We start from the raw sequence: 11277 nt of genomic DNA on the forward strand, positions 1-11277 counted from the left end.
GTACACGTAAATTAAGCATTATAAAAAAAATTAACAATTTGCTTAAAACTTTAAAGTGTATATATATAATAAAATTTACACAAAATAATGTAGGGCAAGTAAAATAACTATGCACACTGGCAAGCATCATAACGTGAAAAAAGTGAAATTAGCAAGGAGCCAAAAATAATGAAAAATACGAGACTGTGCAATATATAAAACAAGCCCAAGGATGCACCTCATTGAGTTGAGAGCACACAATGCTAATAAGAGGCCAACATTATACTATCTAAAAAAAAAAAAAAATAACCCTGAAACAGGTGTTAACCCAAAAACAGGGAATGTCTACCGAACTGCAATTTATCCAAATAAAAAAAAATACAAGTTTTAGAAATAGTTTATTTTCTTTAGGCAGCCAGAAGATGGAGCTCTAGTCTCTTCTCTCATTATTAACATGATTTATTTTCACCGGTGCTGTGCTCTTGTTTACAGAACTCAGAACAGTGACTCATGCCTTGTCAGGAGTCTAAAAGGTTTCCATCAGAAACAGGGAACTGTAAAGCAAGCTTTTCGGTGCGGTGTTATTTTACATAACCCTAAGGCTAGATTTAGGACCCTTAGGCTGTACCACCATTGTGGTACAATGACAGAAGTTGTGCTAAGGCAGCCTATTCATCTGAACCCACCAAAACACATGTACCATTTCTTTGCAACACAGCAAGGTGCATTGAGATGTTAAGAATTTATAGCACCTCAGAGTGGTGTATAAATTCTAACAGGTGCATTGTCGATGCATGTGTTACTGCAGAATTTTAAAACCCCACCTTAGTGCTCTGGGAACCCTTTATCATGTATTAACCTTTTCGCTACCAAATATGTTTTTGCTAATTTTATTGCACACATGTTATAATGCACATTTTAGGCCTGAAGCTTACCTAAAAACCCCAGAATTATATATTTAGAGACCCTGCAGAATAAAATGGTGGCAGTTACAATTTATGTGCCATAAATGTGCAGCTGTTTATCAGACCCAAATTTCCAATGACAAAAAACACCATTTATTTATAAATTTTAGTGCACATAAACAATACCTATTTTTTGCAAAATGTAAAAGTTAAGGTTGCACAGTGTGAATATGTTAAGCTTCAAAATTGCATACACCCAAGAAATAGAAAAAACAAATGGTACCCCAAATTTTCCTTAAGACATTAAAACCCTTTACAAGCCATCAGCTTAGAGTTAACCATGATTGTCTCCATTTGGCTTCTGAGATGTGCATCATATTGTGAAATGTCGGAAACCTGCATTCCACAATTTTATATGCATGTCTCAGCGCCAATAGAGTGGCCGCCCTGTTAGATAAAGGACATGATACAGGGAGCAAATATGTACTGTAATGCAATCACCCACCAATGTTTATTATATTCTGTATATGCATTATAAAGTAAATGTTGTTTCCTTCGGTCTCTCCTATATATTAAAAAGGTTATCTATAGATTATATACAATAACCTAATCCATTCATTAAAATTACACTAAACGCGAGTTAAATCTTAATGCATTCAAGTACTCCATTAACAAAACTAGACCTTATTTGTCCATCACTCGGATGTAGATCTTCAAACTATCTCTGAATTCATGCCGACACTGTCCTTCCTTCTGGATGGTGGCTACTTTTGTTAGTGATGGTCCCTGTGTGTTAAGCAGCCACTGCTCCAAGCTTGTTCTCTTGGACTACAATCTCAAAACAAATTAGGAAACTAAACCTAATATTGTAGTCCATGACGGTAGCAAGCTTGGAGTGGTGGCTACTTTACAACACACACAGGGTCCATGGGGAACAAAAGTAGCCACCCTCCAGAAGGACAGTGTCACCACCAATTCAGAGATGATTTGAGGATCTACAGCTGAGTAATATACACCAATAAGATACATTTTTGTTAATAGGGTATTTTAGTTCATTTTAAGTTTTAACTACAGGGTTCAGTGTCACTTTATGTCTACACCTATACATTCGCCATCAGCATACAATATTTGTAAATATATGTTACAGGTCAACATGTCATACCTTCCAGCAAGGATTTTAGTTTGGTGATTAATGGATATTTCCCCTCGCTGCAGAAAGTTCCCTGGAAATCATCTAAATCTATAGCCCAAACCATGGCACCACCAAATCCACCATCCTTCACAAATCTTACCTAGGAAGCAAACATTAAACAGTATGAACCAGTTTCATTTTTTTCTTTAAGGTAAATATATTCTAAGTGATTTCAGGGTAAAGTGTAGGGCGAAGAAACCACCAATGTTTGAACTACAATCCCACCACCATCATACAAACACTTTTCCAATAACAATATACGTAGTGAGCACTAGATTTTGGCTGCTGCCATTTCCTAAGTACTGAGGCATGGACCCCACATTGTTAGTATTCTTTCCATCTGTCGCAGGTAATTTTCTAATCTCTGGTCTTCCTTTACAAATTACAGAGGTTTCCCAGGACAGTTGAAGGGTGGAGAGAGACGTACCTCTGAATGGTTATTATCCACTGGCTTAAGTCCTATTGGTTTCTTTGCTGGACCTGCTAACAGCATCTTGTCCTAGTTAAAGTGACACTAAACTGAGGCGTTAAGGAACTTGAATGCATTTTAAGACTGTACTAGTAACAAAAATGTACCTTATTTGTGTATTGCTCAGCTATAGATCCTCAAATCATCTCTGTATTCATGCCGACACTGTCCTTTCTTCTGGAGGGTGGCTACTTTTGTTCCCCATGGTCCCTGTGTGTTGTAAAGTAGCCATCGCTCGAAGCATGCTCCCGTGAAGGACTACAAATCACAATACAAAGTAGAAAACTAAGCAAGAGATTGTAGTCCATCACAGGGGTGAGCTTAGAGTGGTAGCTACTCAACACACGGACCATGGGAAACAAAAAAGTAACCACCCTCTAGAAGGGAGGACAATGTCCGCACCAATTCAGAGAGGATTTGAGGATCTACAGCCGAGTGACACACAAATAAGCTGCATGTTTGGTTAATACCTAGGGGACTTGACCCATTTTTTAAGATGCAACTCCTGAGTTTATCACTTTAAAGTAGATTAACCTGTAACTGGATGACATTCATGTCTTCACACTCTTTAGTATGTCTGAGCTGCTGATCTCCTCCAGCTACTTTGTAGCTGCATATAAATGCTCAGAATGGGTCTCTTGATGTTGACAAAGGCAGAACATGCCTGCACAACAAGCATTGGCATGACCACATATACACCTCACTTCAAGCACATGCGACAGTAACAATGTGGAGTAACAATCAATGGGGCAACGGGGACAAAGAATTTACTCAATAACACCTTGTTAACCTGTTGAAATTTCTAATATCTACTATGTCTAGCTTTTTATAGGCAAGGATACCTTATCAGTTTAAAAATCAAAGGGAAAAAATAGCAGTGACATGCAGTCTTTTGCCTTACCAATACTACTTTTTTAGGTCCCGCCCTCTGTCCCCCCTGTACACATGTAGAGTGGTTCACATGACCCGTTGCAACTTACCAGGGCACTGCCGATGTAAACTTTGCATGTTTGCTGTTGTGTGTCAATTAACACTGTTGTGTTTCAAAATCCAACAGCTTTCTTTCCAGTACAATCTGTTTTTACATACTGTAAAGTTACAATCCAAAATGTACCCAGTGCATTATGGGGCAGGATCCTCCATTTATTTATAGAAGTATTGATGTTGGCAAAAATCTCTTAATTGATGTAGTAACTACAACTGGGAGTGGGTAGGAAACTTGCACAAGATGTCATGGGTCACAGTCATGAGCTTTAGGTCATAAGATAATGCCAAGTTAAGTGATCTGGTAAAGAGTGATAATCCTCTATTCCATTTCAGAAAAGTACATATTTCATATTTAACATTTTTATTCTATGGGGAGGGAGTTGAATTTGCATTAAAATTAACGTTTGTGGCACAATGGTGAACAGATAAGGGATCCAAAGGACTGCTCTACCAAATCAGTTTGTAGGTAAATGTTTTTACAGTGAAAACTTAAAACAATTATGTGCATTGATTTGCAGAGATTGTTCCTTCTTCCATGCATGAAATAAATAAGCGCACTACCACCACCACAGGTGGACCTTGCACTAATTAAGCAAAGTCTGCTTATTTCTTAGATTGCCCATCAAACCACTGTCTTCTAATTGTGTATTAAACTGGAGAGCACAAGTCTCATCTGTACTCTACGACTATAAAGGCAAACACAGTCTTTACATATAAAATGATGACGCACTACTTGGCATTTCAGTAGTTTGTCCATAAAGGTTGTATACCCAAAAGTAAACTGAATAATACATTATTATTGCTATTAACTGCTGAAATGTGAAGAAAATATGTGCAGAATACATACTGTTTGATAGCAACCTTATGCTCCTTAGCTATACATTATAGTGAGTGATTTGTCACCTCACTGTAAATACCAAGCCCAACTATTTTTCATTCCTCTTTCTCCCATCTACTTTACACTGACTAAGGAAAAGGGATATCTAAAATGTTATGGAGACAAGAGTATTGTCTTGGCATGTTTTTTTTCCAGAGCAAGACACGTTATATATATTAACAATGGTGGTTTAGTGAAACATTATGTTAAAGCCCAACTCCAGACAAAACCTTTGCTTTATGCTGAGCTGCAAAAGGGTTAGAAATTCTCTCAGGATTTTATGGCTTTCTAGATCATCCTAAGGAGACTTCCTTGCAGGTCCTCTTCTGAAGACAGGATGGCAAAGGGGCAGGAAAATCAGTGACAGGGACTGAAGATGAGGAAGTCTCCCAATGGAGAAACTAGCAATAAAACCTAACAATCAAAGTGTGAATAGGAAACCATTAGTTCATCCATTCCCATACAAGTCTTTGTCCCTCTGGATTGGAGTAGAGTGCTCACCATATTTATTACCGGTAATAAAAACCTGACATTGTTTCTAACTTTACCCTACAGTATCCAAAACTACAAAAAACAAAATTGGCTGGAATTGGGCTTCATGGCCTCTGCATAATTTAATTATTGTTTAACAGTAATTGTTTATTTTGTATGCGGCAATAGTTAATTAACCTACAATTATTACAAAAACATAAAGGACTATATGACTAACTAAACTCTGTCTTACTTTGCATTCGTAACTCTTGGCTGTCAAATCCAACCCACTCATTATCTTTACAAGCATATGGTACCCTCTGGTCTGGAATCCATTTCACCGTGGTCCCCCTAAGCCATGTGCAGATCTAGAAGAATATATGAATAAAAAGTGATAATTACTGTATACAGTCAGTCGGGTTAAAAAAATAAGACATCCATCCAAAAGACAATAAATAAAAAACCTGCAACCTCAGAACCCTCAACACATAGTTATAAATAAACCTTCCTGATCCCTTACAGCAGAAGTGGTCTTTTTTGATTCTTTTTTTTAATTGCCGAGAGGCAGGTTTTTATAGCAGAAGAGAATGTGTAAGTGCCTTCTGCTAAAAATCTCCTACCTGTCTGTCCGCGATCTTTCTTTTTCGGTTTGCCGAGCCGTGCATGCGCAGCTCAGTGCACAGACCCAGCATGCTGAAATATAGTAACGCATGCGCAGGAGTTACTTCATGCCGGCTGGCCAATTAAGAGGCCAAAGATACCGAACCCGAAAGACTGGAAGATGGCAGCGCCAGTGATGGAGGGGATGGTTTTACAAGGTACATTGGCCAAACTGTTCCAATATGCATTGCATATTAGCACATTACAGCAAACATTACCAGGCACTTTTTTACACAGATTTAACATCTACTTTAAGGCAATCAGATACTCTCTGGATCAACATTTTACTTAAATATTAATAGCCAGTTATAGTTTGTAGAAAAATATTCAGCCTTTCAAAATCTACCAAGTTGGCTAGAGCTAGCTCCTGAGGAAATCTGTTCTACATTTTCACAGGTCTTGCTGTAAAGAAGCCTTTCCGTATGTGGGATTAAACCTCTTTTCCTCCAGGTGCAAAGAGTGCCCTCCTGCCATTTGCAATGACTTTATAGTAAATAACTTTTGCACCAAGGTGTCTTTATTGGTTATTAATGGTTTTATACATGGTGACCATATCCCTCATAATCGCCTCTTCTCTATTAAAAACTTAATTCCACTCTTAGTTCCGCAACAACCTTTTTTGTGAACTGGCGCCCATAACTGGACTGCGTATGTCAATGAGGCTTTACTAATGCTTTGTTTAGGGACAAGATTTCCCACAAATAAAGTGTAATTATACAGTTTCATCTTATGCCTGGTGCTAGCAAGGACACTAATGATATGCCATGTTGAGGTATTACAATATAGCAGAAAAATCGGTATACTCCAACAATTACATTAATTTTTTTAGCTTTTTAAAAAAAATACTGTAAAAGTAATCACTCCTATTCATACTCGCAGTTCTCTGCAAACTTGCATCTCCACAATATAACCCTTTGAAACTACAGCAGCTATCTTGAGCCCACCGTCATTTCCTGCCTCAACGACAGGCATGTTCACATTATGTGCATCTCAGCAAGAAAACTGATTGAATATATTCGGATCAGCTCCGTCATACCATTATTCAGAGCTATGCTGGAGAATTGACAGTTGGAAGATGGTTTGATTGGCATTGATTGATGAGTAGAGGTGCACCAAAATGAAAATTTTAAAACCAAAACCGAAAGTTTTCCTAACTTTCAAAAATATATGTTTAAAATAAATGTTTATTTTTTATAAACTTAAATGGTTTGATTATATATTTACTTTTAGGGGCTTTGGGGAAATATTAGGGGTCTAAACAGAACCCTGATATTTCCCTTTTAAAATAGAAAAAGATTGAGGGCACAGTTCTCAATCTTTTTCTGCAGCCCCAGGTATCAATGAACAGGAATCCTCTATGCTGAGTGTTCCTGTTCATTTATAACATGACATAGTATGTTTACTATAAACCACAATCATGAACGAACAGGAGGTGATGTAGATCACTTCCCATTCATTATTGAGGGTATTGTAACCATACTCTGTCCTCAATTTACAAACACTCAGCGATCACTGATTCCTGAGTGTTTGTACCTTGCTCTCCATCCCGACAGCTGTCACAGGAGGCTGAGGAGAGCTTGACCCGACAGCTGACTCCTCCCCTGCACCACCATCTGGCCTCCTGTGACAGTGCTGGCCGTCTTCGCCCACACATTGCTCTCCTCTGATCTGCGACAGGAGGCTGAACGGTGCGGGGCAGGAGAGATGCCTGACTCACTTTCCTCCCGCACCGCTCGGCCACCTGTGACAGTTTCTCTCCTTCCCGCTGGGACACAGCAGCACCCAGCGGGGAGGAGAGAAAGCTGGGATGCATTTTGCCAAAAGTGTTATTTTCGGCTGATATATCAGTGCATCCCTAATGAGCATATACCATCTGTTGCTACTACGTTTTGTACACAACCACTATTGGGGGAAGCTAGCAAGAAGCACTATACACAGCCATTAGCATTTGTCTGGCACAAATTTATAGCGTCTAATGTTATTAGATATATTCATGTAGAAAAATATCACCTCATAGTAGGCCCAGAAGCCAGCCTCACGAGTGTATGGACCAGCTGATCCTGCTCCAGCTACAGGTATCCCTACATCACATTTGCTAGGATTAGGGTTGCTTAATGTTCTGCCGTATGTTGGGAATCCCATGAGGAGTTTCAGCTGGAACTCCATTTTCTTTCCAGTACTTCATTGCAAAATTCTGGTGATAAAAAGATAAATTGAAACATCACATATAAAAGTAGGAAATATGTATAGTTTAGTAAACCAAATAGGTAGTGCTTATGAGAAATCTCACATTACAGAGTCCATGGGCAAGCCAAGACACCTAATGGTCTGTAGAAATCGTGGTATTTCAATCAGGTACAGATAAAAATTGATTTACAAAGCAATTTCCCAGAGTAACTTTAAAAGGAGAACTATGAGGCGAGTGATTGCCATTCATCCTCATAGTTAGAGCCGACCTGTGACGAAGAAGCCGTCACAGGTCGGCTCTATTGGGAAGTGAGCAGAAACATGCAGCCGATCCACTCACTTCCCGATAGTCTCCCTGCAGTGAGCAGTGACAGTCAACGCTCCCCGCAGGAATTCCCCCCTCCCCGATCCTCCAGTACCGAGTGGAGGAATGAACGGGGGAGGGCACAGCTGGCTCTGCCTCTAGATAGGCAGAGCCAGCTGTCACTCACGCAGCTGGGTGGATCTCGACAGTATTATTGTGATACGTCCCGGCTGCGGCGCTCTCAGTATAGTGCAGGCAATAGCCCGCTATATACGGAGCTTTGGGTCATGGGAGGAGTTAGTATATGTCCCCCCGGGACACTAAAGAGAACTATAGGGGAAAAAAAAGTGAGAATTTGTTATGAAAAATGTATATTTGCTTTGCAAAGAGACCATGATCTACTTCCTTTAGTAAATTATCTACACTGCTTTGCCCAGCATGGACAAGGTGGCAGTGTCTTAAAGTAAAAGCTGCAATAATAATTTTAAAATAAAGAATACACACACACACACACACTATTCTTTCTAACTAACAATCTTACATTTTTGCAGCAGTTTTTTTATGGCTACCCATACACTGAAGGATGAGTCAAACAAGATTCAGCAAATATTTAACAAGTATTCTTTACCCACATGATTGTAATTGAATGAATAAGTTATACTTTGCAGTAGTCCAGGTTTCCAACTGTTTGGTGAACTGGGCAGTAGGAGAAGTCTTTTAAACAGTAATTGCCCTAGAATGTCAATGATAGTTTCATCAAATGTAATTTCTTGAACAAGATGAGCAATTTATCAGCAAGATGAAAAACCATTTTGTCTGATATCAAAGAATTGTCTCATTGATTGTTAACCTTATTTAATTTTAATTGGACTTTCAAATAATCTTCATTAAAAATAAGCCTTTCCATGCAAGCCTTAAGCTGGACAGACAAAAAAAAAAAAAAAACACAATCTGACTACCATTTCAGTACAATCTTTAGAATGACTAAAACTGTATTGTGAGGGCCTACCTAAAGAAAACCAAGTCATTTCTATCCAATCAGGAAGGCTCTTGTACATAGTTGGAGAATTACAATCAAATTATAATGTTTATGGCTATCTTAAGTCACATATCAATTAAAGAACAAGGCAACAGAAAACTTTAACCCTTGCAGTGGGGCTACACCCGCACTGCAAGGGTTAAGTGCTTATTTTCATCTAGGGTCTAAAATAACAAAGACACTCACCCGATCCTTAGACCTGCCTGGCTCCCTGCAGCCTCTTTCGCTTTGCTCTGGTGGTCAAGGAGCCTGTGAGTCAGGATGCCAAAGGACATTCCTTCCTTGTAATGGGGGTGGGGAAAGAGGCTGCAGGGACCGGTGTAGCAGCCAGGTGGGTCAGAGGATTGGGTGAGTAGATCTGTTATTATAGACCCTAGTCGGAAGTAGGCACTTAACCCTTGTAGTGCGGGGGTAGCACCAGTGCAAGGGTTATGTTTTCTTCTGCCTGTGGTTCTTTAAATCTTTAATGTAAATTTTTACATATGTACTTTGTAGAGCTAGTCGTTTCTTCTTTGGAAATGAGCGAATATGGGTTTTGATGAGTTTTAAAACAAATCACTGACATGTGTAGCTTCAGGCACTGTAGAGCAATTCATCCTCAAGTTCGCAGCAGAAGCACTGAAGTGATCAGCCCTCTCAGTGCCCCCCCCCCCCCTTCCAGAGCTTCTGCTATGTGTTTACATTAGAGATTGGAAAGCTAAAAGTCCACTGAGTCACTGTTGGGAGAAAAAAGGAGAGCAGAGCTGGTTTGGACAAGGACTTGTGGTCCATTCACACCGGCAAACAATACAAAAAAAGCCACGATTGCTGGTGTGCGTTGACAGGTACAGGTTTACTGTTTTGGGTTATACTGAGTGACATAGCATTAAGTTCCATTGGCACAGTGTGGTGCGATGCAGCGGTACCATGTTGCACCTCGCTGTGCTGAAATAAAAAAAAAAACACAGCATGCCATACTTTTAAGCACATTGCAGTGCTGCCCAATTTAAATTAGGTAAATTGCCTTGCCTGTGCATTGAGGCTGTGCTGCAAAAAGCATCCAGTGCAATCCCAACACTTCTGGTGTGAATGGGCCCTTAAGGCCCCGTTCACATATAGCGAATTGTCGCGCGATTTCCGCCGCGATATCGCGAGAAGTCGCCGGCCAATGTTATTCAATGGAGCTGTCTTAACTCCATGTCGCGCGTCGCTCGTCGGTCGCTTCTACCGGACCCTTTTTTCGGCGGATTTTGCGCGATTTTACTTTTTTTCTATGGAGCCCGACGGGGAAGGTCGCGCTACCGTCGCTGGATCGTCGCCCCGAAAGTCGCGCTATCCCGGCTGTGCGGATCCGCTGCAAAAGGTATGTCGCTATATGTGAACGGGGCGTAATTGCTCTAGCTGTTGATCCATTAGGTCAGAGATGACTTGTTTTAAAGCTCATTTACTTAATATGTAAACATGTGAATGCCAATAGCCAGGCCAAAGTTACATTTAAAGACGTTTAAAGATGTTTGTATTATAAAGAACTTTTCTTACATTATTAGCGTATATTAAATCTCCGTGGTCCGTGGATCCCTGACACAGGGGGCTGTTGTGTCCAGACTGAGTGTCCCACCCACCATGAAAATCGTACGTCATCACGCTGATGAAATCCAGGGTTCTGTGAACACACGAGAGGACTCTGAGCTGGATGCTGAGCTGGATGCAGATAATAGTTACAACCTGTTATCTCCTATAAGGCTCAAAAGACAATTTACAATCTTTCCACAGATAAAAACCATTTTTAAATACTTCTACACCAATATTTACACTGCATCTGTTACAGGATCAAAATCCAGTGGTTTGTCGGTCACATGAGGCTCCCGGCTTTCTCTGATGTCGGTCACAATAGGTTCATGTAACTGCAAGCCTAAACACCATCTGCATCATATATTTCTCCTAAGTTGGGCCATCAGCTTGGTAAATATATTGAGATATAGATTATAAAAAGAGTGTGAGATCTATATTATGCATTTCTAAGCTTAGCAAAATCATAGGTATTTCACTTACTTTCCAATTTTTGCAATTTCATACCCAGCATCAATGGTTCCTTTTCCTGCAGATACAGCAGCTGTGACCAGTAGTCGTGGAACATTTCTGGATGCTGCTTCTGCATTAAATGCCGCAAGAAGTTCCTGACGAGAGAAAAAAAAAAAAAAAAAAGACCCCGGCCAAAAAAACAACGC

General features: G+C 39.9%; 1 pseudogene; it reads right to left on the minus strand.

Moving 5' to 3' along the window:
- The window catches only part of LOC108804883, an 18173-nt pseudogene that overhangs the window by 470 nt on the left and 6426 nt on the right, over window positions 1–11277 (minus strand).

The sequence above is a fragment of the Nanorana parkeri genome, unplaced genomic scaffold (assembly GCF_000935625.1).
Source record: "Nanorana parkeri isolate BGI_ZX_2015 unplaced genomic scaffold, ASM93562v1 scaffold77, whole genome shotgun sequence".
Lineage (NCBI taxonomy): Eukaryota > Metazoa > Chordata > Amphibia > Anura > Dicroglossidae > Nanorana > Nanorana parkeri.